The 26,880-nt window shown below is 45.0% G+C and overlaps 1 long non-coding RNA gene across 2 annotated transcripts; it reads right to left on the bottom strand.

Moving 5' to 3' along the window:
- On the bottom strand, positions 1-26,502 carry LOC119716199 (uncharacterized). Of its 2 annotated transcripts, none has more exons than XR_005263989.2 (3): positions 26,346-26,490; positions 3,772-3,914; positions 1-1,383 (listed from the first exon to the last, which is right to left on the bottom strand). It is a non-coding gene; the product is annotated as an uncharacterized lncRNA (long non-coding RNA). The 2 variants fall into 2 exon arrangements; XR_011807626.1 differs by lacking the exons at positions 1-1,383; positions 3,772-3,914 and adding exons at positions 16,853-17,475; positions 17,815-18,127 and having other exon boundaries at positions 26,346-26,502.
- Positions 26,503-26,880: the final 378 nt, after the last annotated feature.

Genomic DNA, 26,880 nt, shown 5'->3' with positions numbered 1-26,880 from the left:
TTAATTTTAAATTTTAATGCCAGAATGAGAAAACTGCTAAAGATGCAATTCCTTCTGCTTATGGTCCAAGTGCTTATCTAACTTGCCTAGGGAACAGAGAAACCGGCCCTGTGGCATCCTTCTGCAATTCTTCTCAGTCGCAAACTGTGTTTATTCTATTTTGGGTAACCATTTAACTCATAGGAATGCTGTCTGGCATATTTTTTTAGTCGTGGAAGCTGAAGCTGGGTTTTGGTGACAAGGTAGAAGAGTACAACCTTAGCTCAGTCTCAGTTCCTCATAAAAACGCAGAGAGGTTTTCAGCCTGGCATGGGATGCAGTTAACTGGAAGGAACAACCAAAATCTTAATGAGAGTATAATTTCTGAAAACTTCTGTTTGGAAAGTGAAATGAAGGTAAAGCAACAAATAAATAAACTAATTTCATCTTTAACGAACATGTAAGGTCTCATGTCTAGCTATTAGGTCAAGCCCTCTCAGAAGTGGATAGAGGCATCACCCGATAGTAAGGAAAAATGACAAGGAACAGTTGTAGCAATAGGAGTCCTACGGTGTACAAATTTTGTCTTTCACTTACTGATTTGAATCCCTAAAAAATGTAACTGCAGCTGAAAACTTCATACCAAAAAAAAATATTACCAGATGACTTTTTAAGCCTGTTCTTCATACGATTTCTTTGGCAGAGCTGCCAGAGCAGTTGCCATGTTAAGATAAAGACAGACATTGAAAGATGTAGTTCCTGATTATTAATAATGATTAAAAAAAAAAAAAAAAAAAAAAAAAACAATTAGAGGGAGAGGTCACACATATTCACACAGCCAAATCCATCCAATGTTTGCCAGACCGCTGCACACAGCTGTACCAGGCAGGAACCACCTGATCTTGTCAGAACTAGTGAAGCAGATCCCGCATGGAAAGGCATCATGAAGCTCTTAATCGTCTGGGACTGGACATAATCTCTTCCTCACCCACCTGATTTGCAGAGAGATTTGCCAAGAAGCAGCTTACTACATTAGAGATTTCTTCCAGCTTGCATTCATGCCCTGTAAACGCTGAAGTTTTGAAATGCTTGTGCACAATCGATCCTTTCCAGAGCTTTCAGCAACAGCACACAGTCCCATGTGAGGAGTCCTTCAAAGCAGCTGCTTAGAAATGCATGAAGCATGAGGCACATTTTATCCTTCTTCCCACAGGCTGAGGGCCAGATGTTCAGTGGGTGCAAAGCAGCAGAGCCTCGCTGTGACTTTTTTGAGGCCGGGACGAATTATATCAGCCAAGAATCCGTCCGTAAGCCTTTCGTCCAAGTGACTTTCCCTGACCTCTGCGGACGAAGGGCCCGATTTTGTAATCTCCAGTCCTAACCTTCATCCTGCGCTGCCATCCGCTGCAAGGCGAAAAGAGATGTGAAATATTAAGGACTGCTGGGTCATGATGCTGAAGAGGGAAATCTCACAGAACATCCCTGAAACTGTTTCTCCAGCCCAGTTTGCTGAACTCATCTCAGGCTGTCAGCTCTGAGGCATTTACCTACTTTCCTTCCCGTGTTTCTGCTGTTAACCATGCATTTAGGCTCTTTGTATCTGCTTTCCTCCAAAGTGGGCTCCCCTTTGCACCTTGTTAATACAAAAAAGTCAGAATATGTCTCTGCAGAAGTGATGTTCCTATGCTTTTTCTTTTTTCCTTCATAATTCACATTTTCCTGAAGCGTGAATGAGGATTATTTGCAGGGGCATGGCTTTCAGAATCAGGCCTTTTGGCCATTTTGGTGGTATAATTGGAGGAAAAACTCTTTCCCAGAACCAAACAATTTTATTGCATTCCAGAATCATGTGCAAAACACTGATCCCATCTGTTCAGCAGCATTCCCCCTAAGTACGGGGCTGCCTCTAGCTCACCAGCGTGAGCAGTTCAACAAAGAAGCCTCAGTTTTCCATGGCAAGTTTTTCTTCAAAATACAAGACATCAGTAAAAAAGGCTTCACAATGATTCACACGTTTGTCAAGGTGCATTTTCTTAGATACTGTTTTGACTGGTACAACAGGAACAGAGCAGGATGGTGCTACAGCACTTGTTCCTAAACATAGGTGTCTTTGAGGTCAATTTTGCCAATTCCTCTAAATCCACCATAAATTGATAGACTACAAAAATATTAATCTCAAAATCAAAATTTGACTGAAACAGTCTTTCTATTTTTTTCCCCTGATGGCTTGAAGACTTCTAAATGAAAGGAGCTTGCATTCAGCACTGTAGGTATTGGCTGCTTTATCAGAGAGATTTTACAATAAATAGACTGTGAAATAGAGAGAATTTAATTTATGAGATTCCTCCAAACTGAGGGCTGGTGCCTCAGATATTTATCATCACCATCATCACCAGCAAGTTATGCTTAACAAAGACTTCTGGGAACTTGAGGCAAAAGGTTTTTAGTTGCTTAATTCTGCTTATCTCCATTTCTATGTGCCTGCTTTGGGTCACCCTAAAGACCTTTTCATGATGTCTCCAACTTATTGCTCAAGATCCCCTCAACAGCTCTGGAAAGTCTAAAGTTTTGCTCTTGTGTTTTTACTTCCAGAAACTGATCTGAAAAATAAAACACACTTTCAGGGGATGCTTGCCAGTGGAAAGAGCTCACTATTTGGCTGGGAAGCTAGAGCCGCTTTCCCTGCCCTTGCTGGTGCACATGCTTTGCCTACGGGCAAGGAGCAAATGCCCACTGAGCCTGTTTTGCCATGGTAGGGAGAAATGTGGACAATGTTGAAGCTCCTCATGTTTTTCATCTTTCTAAGAAATCCCTCTCAAGATTCAGCAGGGGCACACGATGTAGTTTGCTAATTTTATCAACAACAGGTCAAAATCTTCTGCCAAGTGGGCGGGCACCTAGTGGTTAAGGCAGAAGGACCTGCAGAGGGTTTGGGCTTCAGGACAGGGTAGCGGGTGTGAGCTGGTCCTTCAGCTTCTTCATTTGTAAATCAGAATGAAAAAAATCCTTCTATCTCTGCACCACAGGGCTAGCACGGGGCTTAATTAACTTGTGCTTATGACACCCTGCCGGAAAGGTGTTAAGATAATTAGAAACATAACTCTTACATCTGTTCGGGCCTACTCCGGTGGGGCCGCAACCCATAATTAAGATTTCTAGCAGATGTCATAATGCAAATGGTGACTCCTAACAAGTGCAAGTACAGTAACGAGGCGCACGACTGATTCTCCTCCCTCCCAGAAGATGCACGCTCTGCACTGGCCTTCACTGCTGTCCCTACGCCCTCACATCTCACGCCAGCTTCAAGGGACGGTGCTGCTTGGCTCAGTATTGAAGGGGAAAGGGATCTTTTTTACTGAAATGTGGTGTTTTGTGATAAACATCGAGCCTCTGTGAAGCACACTAATCCAGTCCATGCCTTGTACGCTCCCCACAGGCAACTGTGGAAAGAAGCACTCGCCATTGGAAAGGATATTTTATTGATGCTGCTAAGGGGGAGAGTGACATCATTTAAATTTTTTTTTTTTGGAACAATGGCCTTTTTCCCATAGCTGCCTTGGCTTTTGTTCACTCTACACTGGCGCCACATGACTGGCTAGGATCTGACGTTATTCTGGATGCTGGGTGCCAAAAGAAAACAGTCTCCGGAGACCGGGTGATTGTGAGGAGTCAGCAAAATGCCGACTGGTTTTGGTTGCTGTTCTCTTGTGTGTGTGTTGGAGGAGGAATGACGGTATTTGGTTTTGACCTGCTCCATATTTCAGACTCGTAATTGGCTAGGAAAACTCCTACCTGCATAGCCGGGATCCAGCTTGCTGGGATCTGAGGCGCTGGAGGTGGTAACGCAGGCAGGCGAGAGGGAGCCCAGGCTGGGTGCTCTCGGGAAGGGCTGGAAACACTTGGTTGGAGCCAGGCACTGCTGTGCTCAGGTCCTGCTGAAGGACAGAAACAACACAGGACCCTATAAACAACAGCTCCCCTCATCAAAGCACAGATCAGTGCTTTGCACCAAGGTGAACCTTGGTTTTCCTGCCCTTCCCCTGCCATTTCCCTGGAGTTGCCCTGCTTCGCCTCATTCCTTCTCCTCACCCCGATGGTTGGTTCTTGCAGTGCAACTTGGAGAAGTTTTCCATCAAGGCTGGGTCTAGCTGGGGTTCACAGCTGTGTCAGGCCTCCTAACCCAGTCAGGTGTCTGTGCCCAGCATGACCTGTGAGGAGCTAAGCATGCCCAGCTCAGGGAGGGTTTTCTACGAATTTAACCACTCAAAACTGAGAAGCTTGTGCAAACTAGGACTCCTCGCAGGCTAAGGGTTTGGAAAACAAAATGAGATGCATGCCAGTGGGGATGCCAGAAGTCTCCTCCTCAACAAAACACTGCACAATTATCCGCAAAAACACAGTCTTTTTCGCAAATCCCACTGTCATAAGTAATTTCCAAATGAAAGGGCACGTAATTTATTTCCTTCAAATATGGATAAGAGGTACATTCCCTAGCCTCCTCCTTGGCAATGGGTAAGCTGTTTTGCCTGAGACAAAAAAAATGAAAAAGAAAAAAAAAAAATACCAAACAACCCCCTCCAAACCACAAAAATCCCCAAATGAAATCAACTCCTAGCAAGACTAAACTAGCCTGAGGTAGGCACCCGGGAAAGATTTCAGCCTGAGCACTTACTTTTGGCAGTGCTATAAGAAAGGGAAGACGAGATCTTATGCCAGCAAAGGCCAGGAACATGTGGCAGGCTGTTCACCGCAGCTGCCCTGGACACTCAGTGCCCCATTTCAGATGCACTGGCTGGCTTTCACAGGTGGTCTCTGTTAGTTCCTGCTGGCAAGCTTGCACTTAAAAAATATATATATATAACCTTTTTTATTTTTAATGCAAAGCAGTATGAAATATGTAATGCTGCAAGGACGATGTAAGGCAGTTTGGGTAATTACCCTGCAGAGACGTAGTGCCTGTTTTAGAAAACAGCCATCTCCTGGGGAACATGGGTTCAGCATCCAGCAGTAGTTGAAAAGACAAATTGACTCTTGGTTTATCAGGAGGGGGAAAGCAAAGCTCCACCAACATCTATTTGGAATATCTGGTGTGTGGTTCCAGTCCCATCCCTCCAAGATGACAGAGCAGAACAAGAAAAGGTGCAGAAAAGGGCACCAGAGATGGTCGGAGGTATGATCCAGGTTCTGCACCACAGCATGGAAAATATCACTGGGAGTGATGGTGGACAGTCGGCTGAATATGAGCCAGCAGTGTGCTCAGGTGGCCAAGAAGGCCAACGGCATCCTGGCTTGTATCAGAAACACTGTGACCAGCAGGGCTAGGGAGGTGATCGTCCCCCTGTACTCGGCTCTGGTGAGGCCGCACCTCGAGTACTGTGTTCAGTTTTGGGCCCCTCGCTACAAGAAGGACATCGAGGTGCTTGAGCGGGTCCAAAGAAGGGCGACGAAGCTGGTGAGGGGCCTGGAGAGCAAGTCCTATGAGGAGCGGCTGAAGGAGCTGGGCTTGTTCAGCCTAGAGAAGAGGAGGCTCAGGGGTGACCTTATTGCTCTGTATAAGTACATTAAAGGAGGCTGTAGTGAGGTGGGGGTTGGCCTGTTCTCCCATGTGCCTGGTGACAGGACGAGGGGGAATGGGCTAAAGTTACGCCAGGGGAGTTTTAGGTTAGATGTTAGGAAGAATTTCTTTACTGAAAGGGTTGTTAGGCACTGGAACGGGCTGCCCAGGGAGGTGGTGGAGTCACCATCCCTGGAAGTCTTCAAAAGACGTTTAGATGTAGAACTTAGGGATATGGTTTAGTGGGGACTGTTAGTGTTAGGTTAGAGGTTGGACTCGATGATCTTGAGGTCTCTTCCAACCTAGAGATTCTGTGATTCTGTGATATAGAGGAGAAGCTGGAGAGGTTATATAGCTGTTAAGTGAATCGAGAAGGTGAACAGGGAGCAATAATTACCACTTTATCATGATACAAGAACTGGGAAGCATAAGATGGAGTTTTCAACACAAGTACAAAGTATCCTTCATTTGGATTCTACTCTTCTTTTTTCACAAAAACTGTGAGATGTAACTGGTGTAACGTGCAGCATGCTGTAAGTAACATTGTAAAGCTGCCTCAAAACCACTTCTTAGGCAAACGATAGTTCTTAGAAAATTGTGCCAGCTAAGAATTAATGGTGATAAAACCTACATTTCTCCTCCTTGGGAGTCTCCTGGGAAAAGTCTGGTTTTGCTGTTCCAAATTATTTTCAGAAAATGCGCTACCAAATGTAGGTGTTCTGGAAATAGATGAAATGAAGGAGGAGGTGACAGGCATAAATATAAAACGAGAACAGTGAACTCTGCGTCACTGAGCTCGTCATGCGTGACTTGAAGGCTCCTGAGAAGATAAGCACGACCCTACAACCTGATAGCTTTTAAGGCAGCTGCCAGGTTGCAGGAGCTAGCCTCCCCATTCAAATCAGCTTCAGGGTGAATGACTGAAGAAGAAAGTTCCTGGAAAAAAATAAAAAATAAATAAATAAAAAGAAATCTCCAAAGGTACCTTTTCCCTTTAATAGACTGCCAAATGTTTTCTTACAACAGGAAGAGTTAGTTCACATGGACTGGTGAGCCAGGATTTGGGCCTCAGACACAGGAATAGCAAAGTTAAAATGTATGAAATTACACTGCTAACAAGCCTAAGACAACCAGCAAGTCATTATCTCCTGTCAAAGAAGCTGGAAAAGCAGCGTGAAGCAGAAGAGCCTCCACTGCCTGCAGGACAATTTCGTCTGCTAATGAACCTGTGTGTAGAAAGAACATCAAATTCGGGCCAAGAGTCCTTCTCTCTCTCTTTTTATTTATTTTTTTTCCTTGCAGGAATGTGTCTGAAGCTGCTTCAGACACTTCTCCCTGACTGCTTCAGATTTCACCCAGTTTCACCCTTTTGAACAGAGGATCTCAGACCTGTTTCCCCGTGGGGATGGGTACCAGCGTGGCCCCTTGTATTTTCCTCGGCATTCCCCACAGTTGCTTTTCTCCACATTCAGCGTGGGCAATTTCAACTCAGCTCATTCTTTCCCCAGCTGGGAATAACCCAGCTTTATGATATGAGGGTGCTTCCCAGAAAAGGAAGCCATAGGCATTTTCCCCTCTCCTGTTTCATTCACGGTATGTGTTAACAACTTTCGGATCAAAAGCATTGGGCTTCCAGTTTGGGGCTGAGCTCTTCTGCTATGAGGAGTGCACCTGTGTTGGTATTTTGCTCATGAGTGACTGCAACCTGTCGTTCAGCTCTTTCATCTCATCCCCAGCATCAGCGGTGGGACATCAGACCAACCCTATTCACCTCCTCAGGTTTCACTCGGAGCTCTCGAAGCCAGGCCCCACTCCGTGAGAAGACTTCCTCTTGCATTTAAGATCATATCACCTCAGACTTCACCTTCTCCATCTGCATTTGCACATCATTTTGTCACTGCCTGAATCCAAGATTTTCTTTCCTTCAGGCCACAGGCCACTTTCCAAATGCTTTCTGTTCATTCTGCCAAGTCCTAGTAATTCCTGACCACTTTTCCCATGTCCCTACCTGTTGGGGCAGTGTGGGATAAAACATTCCCAATTCTGTTTTTAAGGGCAAGAGAAAGCTCTCCTGTGGTTAGCATGATCCCTTATTTTAGCATTTTTATATTAACCTATATTAGGTCTACCAAGGAGTGATTAGTGGCCACTACACCATCCATTACTGTCAGAGGAGCTGCTAAGAAGACGGGCAGCCTGCACTTCCCAGCAGGGAACCAGGAAGATATCCAGGGCTCCCAGTGAGGATGAGGAAGCTCTTGGCAGACAGAAGTACCCTGGAAATACATTGGGTTTGATAGAGAATCACAAAATCATCTAGGTTGGAAGAGACCTCCAAGATCACCCAGTCCAACCTCTCACTAACAAGTCCTCCACTAAACCATATCACATATCATAAACCATATGCAGAGCAGCCACACAGCTGTGATCCCAGCTGCGTACCCCTGAAGTCCACTGAACTTTGGGTCCTGAGTTCAGGAAAAGGTTTTATGGATCACCTGGGAATGGTGTATGCTCAGCCCAGCTCAAAAAGGGATCTTTTATCAAGAACACTCAAAGTGAGCGGAGGCCCACGATGGGCTGATTTTAGTCAATGCTTTAATCAGATTACCTGAAAGACAGAGCATTGGGGGTGAATTTTATGCAGTTTGTGGACAACACCAAGTTTGTGGTGCCTGGCTATGGACACCCAGCTCTAGGATGAGGCTGGGACTCGGGGCAGGAGACACAGGCTGAGCTTCAACACAGGCTGCAGGAGGGAGACGCTAATTTGCCAATACAGGCACCCAGCCACGAGCAATGCCAGCGACCATTCCCAGGGGACAGCTCTGGATTATTCTGTTGTTAAACAATTTTGTTCCGATTGCCGAACAATTGCAAAGCATTGCTAAACTGTTCACATAGCTCCTGGCATGGGAGCATCTGCCAAAGATGTCCCGGGCCAGGGACCTTCCCTGGGAGGCCGCTTGGGTAGGGGCACAATTTTTGGTGGGTGGGAGAGATTTAATATGGGAATGTGGGGTGCTGAGTGCCAGGATTTATTTTTTTTTTCTTTTGCTATTGAATTAAAACATTCATGTAGACAATTCCTTTGGGTCGTGAACATTTGCTTCTGGGAGATGAACGTGGATGTTGCCGCATTTGTCCTGCTGGTGCTTGAGAAACTGAAAGCGGAAACGAGCAGAGAACAAAGGGAAACAGCTGAGCTCCTTTTTGCCATCCAAAGCGAGTGAAACAAAAGCAAATAAATAACACAGATAATGCAACCGATGACTATAGGACTGAAAGGATCATTCCAAAAGTCTGAGTGGAACCAGCTACCCTCTCGGTCTATCTGCTGCTCTTGTTTAGCTGTCGCCGAAACAACAGCGTGCCAAGAAATATAAACTGCAAACACAGCATTTTAATAAACATCAAGTGAAATAAAGCAAGCCAGAACAGATCTGTTGGCTCTCACAGTTTTTTGTTTGCTAGATGGGGAAGCTGGAGGTGGGGGCACGCAGGGAGGGTATTATTTCTTGCACATGTTTGCCTGCTGCTGATTAACAGGGGCGATGCTAAAAACTCTCTGTGACTTGTTACAGGCTATAATCTTCAAATTGAGGGCCTTGTACTGCTCTCAATCTATTCACTCGAACCCTGTTAAGGAGTGTAGAAAGCCCTGAGGAGAGTTTGTGTAGTAGGCTTTAATGGAGCCTTAGAAGCAAAAACCTCCTTAATTGTGCCCGAACCATCTTTTCTCACATTTTGCAGGACGACCTTGGGTGCTAATATTCTCCGATCGGGTGATCTGCTGTTCTTTAACAGCGTTCACAGAAATACAGGCTTCAAACGGATCTAATCGATCGAGTTGGCCAGCCAGATGTAACAGCAACCTTGGTGTAGAAATGCTGAGAACCTCCCCAACGTGAAGCAAGTGGCCTGACACCCTTCCCTCCCTCAATTTACAGCCTCACACCCATCACTGTCCCTGCCATTTGCTCCATGCTTCGCCAGCCCCTTGCTCACAGCAGCGATGCCGATGCCAGGGTACCAGGACCCCGGGGCTGAGCTCCACTCCCTGCCCCATGCCACCCCAACCCCATCCACTGCTTCCCTCCTGAGCAAGCTCCCGCCCGACGTTGGAGAAAATTAATGCTAAGGAGAAAATGATGAAAGCATATTACCTGTAAATTGCCTGACTAATCATGTTCTCTCTCTCCTGGGCCCTATTACGCTTCCGAGCCTGCAACTTAGTCATCCTTGCAGGCGAGCTCTCCCCGTTTCCCTGTTTTGCTTGTCAGGTTCATCCAGAATATTTGCTTATTTCTTTGCTTTCCTCCAAGCTAGCAGCTCAGTCCCGCCAGGCACTCAGCTCTCCGTGCTCTCTCCGGGAAAGTAATTAAGCACATTGCTTAATTTTAAGCATGTGAAACTGATGGTAATTAGGGAAAAGGTAGGCTCTGCGGCACTCTTTTTTTTTTTTTTCTTTTTGGCTGGCAGTTCCTTAGGTAGGTGTGATGAACAGTCCTCTGGAGACGCCGGTCTCTATCTACCCCTTGGCTTTTGAGGAAATCCTGAGAGCACGTGCCCCAGTGAGAGCAGCCTGGACATACCAGCCAAGACATAGCGTGTGCATCCCTTGCGTAGGGCATTTTGACTCGCAGGGAAGATAAGTCAAGCGCTGTTTTTAGCAGCCTTTATTGATTCCTGTATAATTTCCCTTGCTCTTCCTGTGGAAGTTCCTTCCTTTCCAGTAACACCAGCATTTGAAGTAGCACATCAATCCTTATTATGTGTCAAACCTTACTTTTTTTTTTTTCCCGAGCCTCAGCACGATGCGGAAACCCTTAAACACAAAGCCTTCCTGTAATTTAAACACCCGGCCGTAAGTGTAATTCAAAGAAGATGTGGTGAGTCCTGATGAAGTAACCCCCAGGCTCAGCAGCAAGCGCAGCTTTCTGGAGTATTCGTGGGAGGGTCGATACGACACTGCAAAGCACTTGGAGAGGAGAAACAGCTCAGTGATGGCTACATGTTCAATGAGTCTGGCTCTGCACTCGCGTGCACTGGCTCTGTAACACCCCTTCGGTGGCTCTGATTTATTCTGCCCTTGTGAAAATTGCAGAGGCAAAGCAGATTTTCACAATGCTATTACGCTTGATCAAGGACCTAGAGCATTTCCAGGTCTTAAGCACACAGAGCAGGAGTCCCTATTGCTTCCACCAAAGGTCTTAGGACCAGATTTTCAAGAAGCATTTGGGCCTGTAAGAATGCCAGGAAACACCCAATGGGACTTAAAAAAAGAAAGAGCTGGTTTCTTTGCTTGTAAGTATAAAATATTCAGCTTTCATCTGTTAATGCGGGCTGTACTGCAAGACTCCAGTGCAGAAATTGTTTTCTGTCCAGTCCAGGTGAGCCCTGTGGGGACATGTGAAATGAGAAGGCTTTGAAGCATTTGAAGGAGGCTTCAAGTACTTGTGTAAGTGCATGTGGGGACAAACTGATGCGCTCAACGTCACACAACAGTTCTCTGTCCTCATTCCTAGGCGTCCAGCTTGGGTCCCGAGTGCCAAAAGCAGATGCTTAATGAATAATTCACAGGCTGCTCATCTGCAGTGATTTATCATTTTCTTCTAAGAACTGAACAGTTTAAAACATTTCATGAAACTTAAGGGAAAGCTGAAGTCAACAACTGCTCCGCAGCTTGCTCAGAAATGTGGCTTTAGATTGATTCTCTTGTGCAAAACATCAGGACTGTTAGAAATAAATTGCGAGTTGCACGGGTCTGACCCAGTATTTGCCAAAAACCTGCATTTGCTCCATCGAAACAGCCACCTCCCAGAAAGCCTGCCTCCTGCACAAAGGCACGTAGCCCGTGCATCCCTCCAAAGGTCAGGGAAAGCAAACCTAGAAGGTAGGGCGATTGCACAAGCAGTTCTGTGAAGGCTCTTATCTCCTGGGCAGGAGGCGGGTGCCAAGACGCCAGGGCAGTGAGCTAAAGCAGGCTCGGGGAGGATGCGAATTCCCGGAGCCTCGCCGCGCAGACGTGCCAGAGGAATTCCTGCCTCCCTGCACCGGCGGCCCGAGGGAGGAGAGCACCAGGCACGCTTTGCACAAAGGTTCCCACCCACCATTTTTTTTTTATTTTTATTTTTTCCAAAACTTGGAGCATAGGGGAAAAGAAGCTCTATGTTTTAAAAGGGCTTTTGGGTTACCCTGCTTTGGTATGGGCCACCCTTTTAAACCCAAAAGCAACCTTCCCGTCCGAGATGAAATCTGATCTGGCAGACATTTCAGTGCCAGAGCCTCTTTTCTGTTGACTCCAGAGGATTTAAGGAGACTTTTTTTTTGACCAACATTGCTGTTAATTTCAAATGGGCACTAGGCCTAGTATTTTATTATTTTTTTTCTGAGACTGACGTTACCCAATTTCGCCTACTCCAGTACTTTCTATGCATGCTGTCACTGAAGCTGTGTCCATGAAACCCTTCAATGCCCTTTGTTACACGTTGGCAAAGGCTGGTGTTCTGCTCTGCAGACCTATGCAAGCACGTAACTAACTCTCAGCCCACCTCTCCTTGACTTTGTTGGGACATCCAGCTGCTGCTGAGCGGAGCTTTATTGCACGCCCGAGGCACAAGCCTTCATCCTTTGCCTGGTGATGGACTCGCACCAATGTGTCAAAGAGGCTTGGAGCCGTCCATCACCAAGCACAGTGCAAGCTTCTCTGTGGGGCAGCTCCAGCTCAGGCACCACAGCATGGGAAGAAAGAGAGGGCAGAAACCTGGGGAAGGGGGGAGATTCCTACTCAGAAGGAGGTGCACTTGCTGCAGGTGATGTCTGTCCTTGTGTGTAAGGATAAAAGTGTTGGAGTTTCTGACACCTGGTAAAACTTTGAGCAGATGGAGAACCCAGCACAGAGGAGCTGGGAGACCCTGAGTATCACCTGGATCCTCTGAACCCTGAGCAGAAAATATCCAAGGACTTCCAAAGCAGCAAAACTTCTCCAGAAAGACCAGACCATAGCTCTTCTGAAATCACAGGTTGTGTGTAAACACTCCACATACACCAGTATTTCCACTGTTTTATTCATCTAGAAATAACAAAAGGAGTCAGAGCTTGCCCGGAGTTAGGTGGCGAGCACTGTCTGACCAAAGTCTACATTTCTGAATTGTAAAACGAGGCAGGCTGCATGTCAAAATAGATGACATTAAATCTTCATTTGTGGTAATGCCCTAAACCCCCCAGTTTTGTGTCTCCCTTTCCATGTCCCGGATCCAGCTGATTTGGGATCGCAGGAGGGGAGAGCCGCCAGCAGCATTGCCCTGCCCAGCCATCACCCTGGGGACTTGCCATGTCTCAGCCGCTGTTACTCTTTCCATCGCCCTCGTGAATGCATTAATTGCTTTGCACGCCCAAGGACTGCTCTTTTAATCAACTGCAGTTTCATCAGCTGTGTGTTATTTCTCGGCCAGCTGGAAATGCTGGATTTCTCTGGCGTTTGCCACAGTGGGATGGGAGAAGGGAGCGAGCCACAAATCAAGCAGCAAAGCACACGAGAGCTGAGCGCGCCGTGATGCACAGCCGTCTCCTGCCAAGTGGATGAAACACGAGCGCTCTGCTCCCAATTTGACGTCCCTGATTGTTAGAGTCAGGATAAAATACGAACTTGAAGCATTTGCACAACAGCCATCAGGCCGTAATGAGATTTCTATCCTGTGGTCTCTTGGATATTTTAGACTGCCAGGCCCAACAGTTTGCAGCATATGGTTTAGATTTATGCTTTACATGTATCAGGCTTAGGGCATACATCTGGAAGGACACATGTAGAGTGGATACAGGTGGGCTGTTGGGGAAAAATCTTCAGTGTCTCAAACATTAGCGTTTTCTTTTGTTTATTTATTTGCTTGTTTGTTTATTTTTGCTTTCCTGGAGCCCATCTAAAGGCACACACGTAGGGTCATACCTAATTTCTGTCCCTGGAAAGGCCACGGTAACTATTAAACTACAACTCTGCCCTCCTCAGTGTTCTTAAAACAACCCGCAGGAATAATTCTAGAATTAAGCATAAAAAAAAACTAAATGCTGAGATGTTTACTTCAAACACATGTGCCAGAAATATGCTTATCCATGAACAAAATCCAAGTATTACTATGCACCTGGAATAATAGAAAGAAAAAAAAAAAAAAACAGGAGTACTCTAGCCATGATCTCTAGCAAGTGCAGATTTAAAAAGTAGAGTTTTGCAGTAAACTACCCAATCTGACAGATTTGGGATAAAAAATGGGAAGCTGTTGCTGACACATGGGAAACCCTTTTAGCCATTTACCTTCTGGATTCTGCAGGGGCACAGGCTGGTGCTAAACTGGAGCGCAAACCCTGTAACTCCGCGACAGCATGACTTTTGTCCCTTGCAGGTCCGCCACTGGGGGTGTTTCAATGTTTCAAGCCAAACGCACGGCTCTTGAGCCCCAGGTCCGAGCAAACAGTTGTTGGTGACTGCTGTGAATAGATCCTGAGATCTTCCTTGGACCCTCTTTCCTCTTTTTGTGAGTTACCATTGGGGAAAGCCAAGAAGGGGGAACACGTGCAGCTCAGAATCTCCCTGTGGTTATTCCTGGAGCTCCTTGAGCTGCAGCTTGCTCTTACACGATGCTTACAGTCTTTGAAGGGATGAACAAAATACCATGAGGAGGAAGCTGGTGGGTCAGCACTGGCACTGATTTTAGTACAGCTAGTAACTAGTGGTTTAGTCTTTCCAGGTTTTAGCTTGCAAGTAGTACACGCTCACAGTTCTCTCAGTGGCTCTGCAAAAGGCTTTAGAGTCCAGCACTGAGGATCTTCAAGAATCCTAAAGGTAGCCAGAGAGGCAGACTAATCCCTCCATAATTATATGTAATTATATACATAATTATATATATAATTAAAATAAATAATTTATTTATGAAAGGGCTTTGGAACAGTATGTATTTGATGCTGTTGAGTAGTGGGAACCATGACAGGGATGCAAAGAAAGTAACATGAGCCCAGAGGAGAGCTTCGAGCTGTCCAGGAGTTTAGAGAAAGCTGAATATTTGCATATACATATGAGCTGAGTAATAGACTGTGCAGAAAGTCGGTGTGATTTTCACACTGCCGGCATCTGAGGACATGAAGGACACCAAAGGTAATCTTATAGGATGAGCTGAATGGCACTGGTGTCTGTGGTAAGTAAGTGAGAAAGTATCAGGGGTGACTTGAGGAGAATGAGTATCACACCTTGCTGAGGAACATGTTTATTTAGAAACAACCAAATGAAAGTACAGAGTGGCTGCCCCTTGCAGATTAGCTCACTGTTTGTAGAAACCTCTCATATACCTTAAAACCTTCACCTTTCTGTCTTGTTTCTCTCTTTAATCACTATAATTGACTGAATTGATATTTCTCCAAGTCACTGACCCATAGACAGCATCACTACAAAGGATAATGTGGAGGACATCGGGGCTTTGTACCACCTCTGCTCTGAGAGAACATCCAGTGAACCACACCAGCAGGTCAGAGAAAGTGAACCTTAGCCAAGAAAGTGGCTGCAGATTGAATTCAGAGGATGCTCATGCCCGTGACGTGGACAGGTTGAGTGTTTATGGCCTGGGGGCCCTTCTTTTGCTTATTCTCAGTGTCTTGTATCCATAGTAAAGTGCCTGCTATCAGTTATCTCATGGCTTGTTTGCCTTTTCTACTGTGTGGCAGTGTAATATTTTTTAGGGTATATATTTTCAGAATTTTGGCTCCACATGAGGATCTGGGGACTTTGTTTTTATTCAGGAAATGACTTTTCTGTCCTCAGTGAACAAACTGCACAGGCTTAAGGCAAGCTACAAAGCAAAGCAACAACCCCTTTCCTAGAAACGCTTTGCTTGACATGCTGTTGATAGACAACCTCTGAGGAGGCAGTAACAGCTGTCGTCTTTGACTTGAATGCCTAGGATGTTTAAAAACCTAAGTAAGTTGCTTCTATTGAGAGGTGCTGGACAGACAATGTTCCTTCTCTTGTCAGAAGCTGCTAAATATAAATCTCAGGGCCTGCCCTGAAGGCTCCAGATTTGGCCATTGTAGTTGCTGTCTCGCAGGGTCCGATCCCGGTGTCTGCTACACAAAATGGGACACAAAGCACTCTCACAGTCCATGCTGTGGCCCTGTTGATGGGCACGTGTGGCTGAGAGCAGAGCTGGGCCACCAGGCAGTGAGGGAAATGGCCGGCCTGGAGGCAATACCAGCTCACCACAGCCCCTGCCCCTACAGGGCGAGCCTCCCTCTGCCTGATTGAAGCCCAAGACAAATTTCATGTAATTTCAGCGGATGAGCTAACCGTTCCTCATCGAGGGCCAACTGGAGTTACTCATTTTAACTCTGATTACCTCGGGCTAGAAGCACCCATGTGGCTGATGAGCCACATGGAACGCTGACCAGTTTGTGTGCCTGGAGCCTGGCCTCCTGCTCCACCACCTGCCTTGGCTCTCCTGATCCCTGGGAAGCTCCATCACGAAACATCATGAATCTGGCTGTGTCCCCTTCTAAACTGCTCACTGCCACCCAGATTACTGAGATTTCTCACTGCTCATCCTTCAGGGCAATTTCAGGAAAAGCTTGGCTCACACAGAACACCTGCTAGCTGGCCTTCCCCTGGCACCCTGTTACCAAACATAATGCTATTAACCTTAAAGAGGTGCTACCAGCTGAATGAGCCCCGTTTACCCCTAAACACGACTTTAAGAATAACAGAGAGGATAACGGTGGTCTGAGACAAGTTTAGGGTGGCTCAGCAGCCAGGTTGTTGGTGGGAGCTGCGTGAAGTCAGCTGCTAATCCATATAGATGGATTGCATGATACTCATGCTTTACAAAACAAACAAAAACAAACTAAAAAAAAATCCTCATCAGGTGAGCTTTGTTTCCCTCTGCCCTTTCCTGCTGTAAAGTGCTATTGAACAGGACACAATCAGTATCTGCTTTTTAGCAGGAAACACTTTTGTGGCCATGTAGTTTTCTACTTAGAGTGGGAGTGTTTTGACACAAGGCCTGGGAGTTGCCTCCAAATAATTACCATTGCTTCTTTGATGAAATATATAGTTTCACTCCCTTTTTAAATAACAGAACTGCCTTATATAACTAATTATTAAAGCTTGCAAGCCTTCCTCAGGCCCATAGATGGCATATTCTAACTATTTGTGCTCTGTAAAGCCAGCAGTGGGATGGATTGCAGAATAACCTAAAAAGCAAATTAAAACCGAAATGTTTTTTTTATGGGCAAAGGAGAATGGGAGGGTTTATTTTCTCCAAGCCCAGAGGCAGAGTGGTGAGGACTGCAGAAGAGATTCAGGGAATGCCCGTGGTAGAATCCCACTGGCTACTGCTGCTTTAATGATAGACAAGAAAAGCAATGCTATGGTACAAAACATTTATGTTTTCTCAAAAACAAAAGCGGAGTGGAAAATGAGGCACAAAATGTAACGAATATGGGAATTACAAAGAAACACGCCACAGATGAATCCTGAAGGAAACAAAATTCTCCTCCATGGTAGCTGTACAGCACTGCAATGGTACTTGCCATGCTGGGTCAGCTTTTAAAGGCTTATCAAGTGTCACACTGGTGGGTGACCTTCACAGGCAAGAAGACAACAGAAAGGACAGAGAATGGACCAGGGTTCAAGTCTGTTTGCTGAGCTAGCAATCAGAAAGCCTGAATAGCTTAAAAGGTGGGCAAGAGGAAGTATTGTCCAGATCTGACCCCTCTGGGCATTTTGTCTTGAGCTTCCTGTGCCAAGATCTAATCCGAGACATTGCATAAAATTTAAGTTGTGTCTTCCTCCCTCACCTCTTCAAGATATTTGCTGATGTTGTCACTTTCCACATGTTAGACAGCGAATTTCTTCCAAAGGCATCCTCTGAGCACAGCAAAATACCAATGCCAGCAAGATCTGGCTGTTGACCAAGAGAAATTAAGGTGTTGAGAATTTGTATGAACCAGCAGGGGTAGCCAGAATCTGTATAAAGGGTAAGGCAGTTCTGGATAAATAGTGAAGTCCTTTGGGACTTTGTGAAGGATGAACATGCTGGTTTGCGTGAAGAGAAGAAGAAAGAGACATTGTACTCTTTAAAGCATTTTACAAGCAGACCAAAATATGGGCCTGCTGTGACCATCAGTGTCGAGTTCTGTTACTGAAAGGCTCACGTGAAAACAGAGAACAACACAACACTGCACACTGCAGCTTTCAGCAGGGACAACCCGTTAGGGAGGATGCTCAGAGCTTTTCTAATTACCTGTGTGCCAATCACAGAAGCCAAGACATTCCTAGCTCAGCAAAAACGATGCTCAAAGCTGTTACACATTTTGCTGTGCCGTAGGAAGGAACAATGCTCGCTGGCATCCCTGGTGGGACAGATATCAATGCCCCCAGATACACATCCGCAGCCCCAACAGCACCTACAGCAGGGTGAGATCCCCCATGTCCAGGCAGGTGGCCCAGGAGCAGACCCGGTGACAAATGTATCTGACATTTTAAATGTACTCCATGCCACTTGCTGCTGCATAGACTGGTTAGTCTGGAGTCTGAATAACCCTTTTTGTCCATCCCTAAAAAAAAAAAAAAAAAAAAAGGCAAAAAATCAACCCACATGCTTCTTCAGGGAAGACTGTGTGTTGTGTGAGGGGAGGGCTCAGCAGCATGTCATTTTAGTAACCCTCTGGTATGCTGATGAGTTGACTTTTTGTTGAGGATTGTTGCACATTTTTGTGGATTTTGGCACCTTCTGAACTGTAAACAGAAGAAAAAAATACTTTTTACGGGCCAAAGTTTGCTGTTGCAGGGTTAGAGGTACCTTTATGATCTAAACTGTGATCCATCTGGAGATCTGCAGCAAAGCTCACCAAAAGCTGGTAAAATAAACAGTGGTTGAAGAGAATTTATATTGGAAATTATCTCAATAACAGTAATAGTAAAGCAGGCCACGTGCAAGGGTGCCGAGCATTCATCAGAAATTGTTCTGATGATCCTCAAATAACAAAGACTTATTCTTCTTTGTTTTTGTAACACATGCAATGGTGAGTTTTTCAGTGTCCTTGAAACTTGCCAAGAATGGGGAAAAAAAAGAAAGGAAACCTACATAAAGAGAGGGGAGTGTATTGAAAATAGAGGATGACAGAGGGTAGAGAAATGCCTAATCAGCTTTGATGTGGAGCAGATGTACCCTGCATTCCACAGGCAAACACAACACTGAGGCCTCTCAGAAAACAGCGAGGAGGGAAACTCCCCTGGTTCTGGGTAAAAGCTAATGGGAGACCTTTCAGGAATTAGGATGTGCAGCAAAAATATTTCTAACAACACCCCCCACACATCCCAAAGTGTTCCTATCTAAGGAGGGAAGGTAAAAACAGGCAGAACTAGGATTCCACTCTTGGGTACATGGCAGCATTTTTCCAAATTATGCCTGGATTCAGACACTTTGCAAAGTGCCCTATGTTACCCTCAGTCTGGGGATGTTTGCTCTGCCTCCTGTAGATAAAGCTAGAGTGTCATGTTTAATACATGACATAAAAGTGTCCAATTAACATTATATGCAAATAAGAAAATTATCTAATTTTGATATACTGCACTAGCAGAAAATGCAAGACAAAAGGCACAAGCAGTGGCAATTCACATTGTTAGTTCTTTTTTTTTTTTTCCCCCTCTAATAACAGATGATCCTTTCAAGCTGTTAAGTCATAGCAGTACTCAGAAAGGGTTGGTGGAGGGGAAGATTCACAGATTACTTGGTATCAGCCCACACTGGAAAGCCTGTGAAGCCTTTTACAATATTCCAGTCTGGAGAGCACAGATCTGGCCTTGCAAGAAATTAATGGCAGAAGCAGCATTGACTCCAACAGAACTGACATTTAACCTTTTGGACCATTTGGCTTTATGAGAAGCATGTCAAAGGCACAAATTGCTGATGAGTAGATGAGAGGCTTCTTCTTGTGGCTGTGCCTCTAGAAGCATGCTGAAATGTATGTGTGCATGCTATAAAGTGCACTTACTGGACAATTGAGTATATGTGCATATACACAAATATATTTTGGTAAAGCGTACAATACAATTTGAGAAATGCACTTTGAGATGCGTTCTTTCCATCAGTTGGAATATTATTTTTTTTTTTAAGAGGAAAAATGCCCCACTGAATTAGATGAATAGAAAAACTTAAATCCCAAAACTACATCAGATTATTTTTTTTCTTCAAACAGTACTGACCTTTTCAGAGAATGAGCTCTGTGTCATACATTATTGCTTTTCTACCATTAATATAGTTGAAAGTTAGAAGTATTTATGAGCTTTCCAGTGAAAATACTCTTCCCTTACTTAGGTCTAGTCTGTTCAATATGAAGAAATAAAATTAGTGAGATTAATGCTGAAGCAGGTTATGCATTTTTTTTTCCTGCCTGCACTATTCAATACTTTTATTGGATGTGATAAATAACAGTTAAAATAAAAATCAAAACATGAGAGAATGACAAGAATAAGAATAGCTACTGAGGACACATAGAAGCAATCAAAATGCTCCCTACAGCATTTGGGGCTCCAGCATAATGTGCTGTTGCCTTTCCAGCCCTGTATTTCAAGGAGTTCCACGGGACCTGAGGTTTTGCAAGCTGGACTTTTTGGCCAGTCAGGGCTCACATGAGAGAAAGCTAAAGAATCAAGCAATCAAGGACAGGGAGTCATGTGAGAAATCTACAGGAGCACAGTTATGGTTTAAGCTGAAATAAAGCCTGCCTTATGGCAGCAAGCAAAGCCCCCCGTTTCATTTCATTTATGTTGGGGTATACACAGCAAGAAGTCCTTCAAAGCCCCCAGTGCCTGAATGAAATTGATGGAAGTGGAAAAAAAAAAAAGTCAGGTATTAAAAGCCCTGAAAGCAAGGTAATTGCTTCCAGATGTTTTAAAATTGCTTTCAGAAATGAATAATCAAATCCTTCATAAGCAAGGCACAATAGCAGAGGCACAAACAGTCACGAATATTTATGAAGAGCTCTGTGGAGGGCACCTCTTCTTTCATCAGGGGCATAAAAGCCTGAACAGCCAACAGCATCCAAAATCTGTGTTTTGGATGGTGGCTTGCTGTAGGCTTTCAGATTGGCAGCCAGTTAAGTAGAAAGGATTGACATGCTAATTACAAACGAACACAGCCATGACAAGTGTTGTAGGCCACAAGTTTTTCAGACCTTAATTAAACGTGATAAGAGATACAAAGACTTGGTTTATTGAACCAACAGCATGGGGCCACCGCCTGCCACTCATCTTGGTATGTGGTCTTATAATAAACAGAAAGGTGAACCTGGAGCCTTATTTCCCTTTTGACTGATTCAGCACAGGGAATATTTTGTCTCATTTAACTTTATTTCAGAAAATTGAATTTATTAGGTCAGCCTAATTTTTTATTATTTTTTTTTTTTAAGAATGAAAAAGACAGCATCTGCCTTGCTCTTTTTACTGTTAAAGACGGGTCATGGCACAGACCTGGATCTGACGCCTGCACCACCTCGTGCACCTCCTGCCCATTGGGAAGCTGAGCTCATACCCCAACCTCAGGTCTAAGGAGGCACCAGGATGCTCCACCATGAATAAATGTCTGACCCAAACTGGTACCTTGATCCTTTTAGTTGCCAAAAACCTCATGGTGAGGCTGTGGTGATTATAGTCTGCCTGACTTGATAATACTTCTGATATCCCCATTCATTGACTCTTTCTGAATAACTGGAAGGAGTCATGTTTCAGACCTACTAGCTGTGAGAAAACCTGGATCCTGTTTTACTGCAAATGTTGCGCCAAGTGACAGTCAGTGTAAAGATTTGAATTGGCCAAGAGGGTGTATTAAAAAAAAATGCCCTGGAAAGTTCCTATATATTATTTTGAGGAACTTACTTGAGCCTCAACTGAGCGGAGAGTACTCTTAACATCTACTGTCCAAGCAGCTTAACAGGACTGTTTTTCAAGCAAGCTGCACCAACTATGAACAAGCAGTTTGAAACATCAGCCATTTCCACAGGAGCGAGTACTACACTGATGCATAGGTTTCCACACAAATAATGTCATGGCATAGCAGAGGAAAGGAGAGAAGATATGGCCACAGGAAAAAACAATCTAATACAGATTTTCAGTGACATTAGCATAAAAAAAAAAAAAAAAAAGATTTAAGTCCCAGAATGGTTTGGGTTGGAAAGGACCCTAAAGACCACCCCATTCCAACCACCTGCCATGGGCAGGGACACCTCCCACCAGACCAAGTTGCCCAAATCCCCATCCAGCCTGGCCTTGAGCACCTCCAGGGATGGGGCATCCACAGCTGCTCTGGGCAGTCTGTACCAGGGCCTCACCACCCTCTGAAGTGAAGAATTTCTTCCTTGTATCCAAGCTCTTTTAGTTTAAAGCCATTACTTCTTGTCCTATCCCTACACTCCCTGACACAGAGTCCCTCCCTAGCTTTCCTCTAGGCCCCCTTTAGGCACTGAAAGGCTGCTATAGGATCTCCATGGAGCCTACTCTGTGCTGAATAACCCCAAATCTCTCAGCCTTAAGCTGAACATCTGTACCTGTGTGTTCTTCAGTTTAGAAAGAAATCAGAAGAAAACACATCCAAATTTGGTTCCTGTGCTGGAAGCAATGAGGACAGCTGGTGCTTCCCTGCCAAAGCGGGGCTAAGAGGTGACATGACTTCCTCTGGGGTAGATATTTGTAATTAAGACACTCTCGACAGGCAGCTGAGTAGAGGATTAGAGAGATTAAACTGAGCTGAAATACAGGAGTAACTGTTTCTGAGGACATGCCCTGCACTCATGTGCCTGTGCACTGCCCACCAGCCAGCACTGCTCACCTGGCCCTTGCTGCAGTGCCCTGGGACTTTACCCCATCCAAGCCCATCTTCTTCATCTCCTCTTTGAAGCTGGCATGAAGTTTGCTGCTTTACCCCATGTAGCAGAATAGCTGCCATAAAACAAGAGCATGAAGTCCCCAAGGATGGACACCAGCCTACCTTGAGGAATTAAAGCTGATTCCAGGTTTATCCCCCAACCTCACCTTCCAGCAGTCTGCTGATACCAAACCCAAGTCAGGTCTTTCATAACCTTGTATTAATACAGCCTGTCACCATCTCATGGGTTTTCCAGCTTGGTTTGTTATATTAAATAAACCGAGCCAGAAAAAACATTTTGGTGGCCTTTACTTCCTCATTCTGCTGCAGGCAGCAAGCCTGGAAACCTCCAAGCCACAGCCTTGGAAGGGCTCTGACCTTCTTCCACCATCAGCTGGGACTGAAGCTTCTGCCTGTCCCCACACTGCTGCAGGCTCCAAAAGCAAAGCCCTCAGGAGCACAGAGCTTGCACCAGGAGGAAGAGACGGATAAAAGAACCCCATAACTGAACTTGCTCCTTCCTCTGAGGATTTATTCCATCTTCCTGACCCAAAGCCTCCCTCTCACAAAGAAAACTTTTGCTTTTTTTTTTTGAACAGCTCTAGCTACACTACTGAAAGAAACGTTTTAGAGCAGAGGCCAAGGATGCACACTTGAACTTCCCCTGATTTGTTCAGAGTTTATTTCATGGATCACCTATGCTTGGACAGGCACTTCACAGGCACTCTGCAGAGCCAGGAATGACAGCAAAAACAAGGGCAGAACTTGGTATTGCTACAGTGTACAATAAATACTTCATTTTCCTTGTCTAAACAGCTCTCCTGGTGTCAACAGGACAGGGAATGGGAGCATGGTTAAATACCAACTGAAACGTGTGCAAGACTTGTGCCTTAAGCAATAAGTGTCTTGTTTCACATAGAAGGCATTATTTGTGTTAGTCTTGCAGGGGAGACAGGCAGAATTGAGCAATCGTTCAATGCAAGATGAAGTTTTTGTGCAGTGAGACACAAGCCATTATCAGCACTGAATTAGCTGAAAAAGTGATAAAGATCAGTGATTTTCTAAGCTTGGGATTGAGATCGACTGCATTTCCACTCATCTTGTACAGCAAGCCTGTTGACAGGTTAGAGTACAGATGTCTGTGCAAAGAGAATATTGATAAAATGAAGACATTTTCCCTCCAAGAAGTGGAACTTATTATTTCCCTTTCAGATCATTTTCCTGTGTGTCAGGTGCAAAAGTCCAAATGCATTGGTCCTGTTAGTTATTTTGATGTAATTTTTTGTTTCCATCTCCAGATTCCCCTGATCCACTGCCTACTTCTTCCCCAGATTCTACAGACGGTATTGCATATGAGAATTATAAACAGCACTGTTTTATCAAAATGCTTAACTAATATAAACAACCTAGAAGACAGGGTAGAAGAACAATGGGAAAACCCAAAGGAAAAAAAAAAAAAAAACAAAACAAAACAAAACACATTGATTAACTTCACATACAGATATTTCCTCTGTTTGGAGTTTGCCAGATTGGCACATACTCTGGTGCAAACAGTTTCTACAACTAGTGCTAAAGCTACCACAATCGTTTTTCTTTAAGAAGTTAGCTTTTCCAGGAACCTTCTTGCTATAGAACTGTGGCTTAATGCTTCCTAAAATACCCTATTACATGGTACAGAGGAAGTACAAAAGATTATAGAAGTACAGCATGTGTGATAGGTACCTCCTTTCTTACAAATACCTGGTGTTTAACCAATTAGATGGTCTTAGCCAGTTTTCTGGAAGACAGATGAGTGAGTGAAGATATACACCCAAGGAAAGGGTTTCCCTTTTGTCTCTGCAACAAAATCCCTCTTCTCAGCCCTGCAGTGAACACATGTAATGCCAATGAGATAATATCAGAAATAAAGGAGTAACTCTCTGATGACAAATGAATTCAAGGACAGAGATGGAGACAGCTTCCAGCTGTGTTGTTCAGTGCATTCACCAAACCCTGGGAGAATTCTGCTAAAGATGAAAAAATACATTCACAAGACAGCTGAGCATGGTCACTTTTGCTATAATCTAGTAAATTTGTTGCTCTCCAGATGACAGCAAGTCAAGAACAGAAAAGAGTAATCACAGAGGGCATTCACCCAAGCCATCTAATCAACACCTCAAGTAAAGGCAGCCACTAACACTACGCTGTGCACATGATATAGCTCAGAGCACTGGGTGGCCTCCTGCTACTTTGAAGTCATCAGCCTTTAATCATCAGCAGCTGCATCTAGACCTATTCTGACAGCAAATCTCCTACCTCCTTAAGAGGTCTGTGTTGTCTAGTCAGCCCATTTTGAACTTACCACTTCTAGGAGAGTAGAAGCCCTGCTTTTGTAGAGTACACTCTTATCTGTAGCCATTCTTTCCATCTATGGATCATTTTCCTTTCCCTGAAGTCCCTTATCCCCACGAATGGCTCCTGTTATCCCTTTAGGATAGTTTGGGTTTATTCTCTCCTCCAGGTGCTCCTGTGGCATTGTGCATTGCACATAAGAACACGAGAATCAAATGGCATAAATACGACACTGTCAGCAGATAGACTTCAGCATCCCAGGCACGATTAGGGGATACCCCAAGGCTAAGATACTAGCTGGCAAAGACTGAGTTCAGCCAACCTCAATCTTACATACTATGCAAAACTGCAGTGTCTGCATGTCATTGAAAGCTTAATTATATGTCTCCTATGCATCTGTCACAGCAGGAACCTTCTCGCTTGCCTCTCCAAGATGTGTAAGGTGTGGTCAAGACCAGCCCAGCCAAAACACGGTGGCAGAGGCAGCCTAATCTGGACTGCTGCTTTTCCTTCAACATGGAAGGGAAAAGTGACCTAACTGTGTGGGTAACCTGTAGATTATTGCTCTGTTCAGTGCCTGTATCTGGTTTGAAAACTGGATTTCTAGAAGAGGTACTGAAAGAGGTACTCCTTCAGCCAGCTGTCACCAGTTAGTTACACTTCAGGGTGTTAGTTAAACACATCAGCATTGTTTTAACAGCAACATTAGCACCTGCTTATTTATCAGTATGCCTCATTAAAAACGAGCAAGCAATTATTTCCAAGAGCGTGTTGTAGTCATTTGCATAGGTGTGCTAATGCTACCGGTGAGCACTCACAAGGACCAGGGAGAGGAGTTGTGTAGAAACCACAGAGTCTGGGCCAAATAACCAGGTTACCCAGCAAGCCTACTCTTACCAGAAGTACCTCTGGTACCGAGATCCTCTACTACAGTTTTTCACCTTATCAGCATGACAACTTCTTGCCGTCCACCCTGCCTTGGTGTGGCAGCGTGAGAGCAGATGTTTTGAGCAGCTTATTGCTCCCTTGGGTGCAGGTGCTAGAGCATCAGGGGGAGGCTCTGCTTGCAGGAGGCTGGCTGGGAAAGGCAACAGCCAAGGAACGTGAGAGCACCCAGATTTCTCCATGCACCTTCATCCCTACTTTTGTGCACCCGCAGTGGGGCATTTTTACAGCACAGATTGACTCAGAGATATGATGCTGGCTTCTCGGTCAACACCGCACAGTAGCTAAAGCAACCCAGCTTCTCTGAGAACATGGAAGTGATACAATCACAAATCCCCAAATTAATTAAAAGTAACAGAATGGAAACAAGCAGTAAGTTATCTTGCAGCACTAGCACAAGCTGGGACTTAAGATAGGGTACCACTGTTATCAAACGTTACACGAGGCTAGCTCACACCACCTAAACGCCTGGCTTAGGACCAGGACAAAAGCAAGCACTGTAAACTGGAAAAACTGTAATTGCTGTTAACATCTAATACACATTCCTCCTCCAAGCTTTTTTTTTTTTTTTTTTTTTTAAAGGGATGAAACATATTTTGTCAATTAAACTTTGGCCATCAGAACCACTTACTCACCTGCCATGGAGCATCTCAGCCTGGAGCACCCTTTTGGGGCCATGGTGAGGTAGATCAGCTTTGCTCACCCAGCTCTCTCCTTCCCCTATATGGTCCCTGCAGGAGGTGGAGCATCCTGGCTGCTCCTCCAGGCAGCCCTCCTGCAGGGGTTTAACCTCGCAGCTGTGTGCCATCAGTGAGGAATGCCCCCTGCCATTACCTAGAAGGATTAATAGCAGCCAGGGGATGTTCAAAGCCAGTGGTCTGTCTGCGGCCTTTGGAAACCTCGTAGCACAGGGAGGGCTCTGATAAAGTGGCAGAGGTTTTATATGCTGGTTTTCGTGGATATGCCTTTATATCTGGTTAAGATCATCACAGTACAAAGTACAGAAGCAGCCCAGCGTGTTTCCATGCCCCATCACCAGCGACAGACAGCAGATCCACCTGCAGCTGCCACAGCGCCTGTGTCCTCAGTGCCCATTCAGGAAGGACAAAATTTCATAATATTGTGACAAGGGACCTTGGTGCCTTTACATGTTTGTTAGAGTGAGGGAAA

This window comes from Anas platyrhynchos, chromosome 2 (genome assembly GCF_047663525.1).
Source record: "Anas platyrhynchos isolate ZD024472 breed Pekin duck chromosome 2, IASCAAS_PekinDuck_T2T, whole genome shotgun sequence".
Lineage (NCBI taxonomy): Eukaryota > Metazoa > Chordata > Aves > Anseriformes > Anatidae > Anas > Anas platyrhynchos.
Note: the sequence above shows the minus strand (reverse complement) of the source record. Positions and strands in the feature narration are given on the sequence as shown.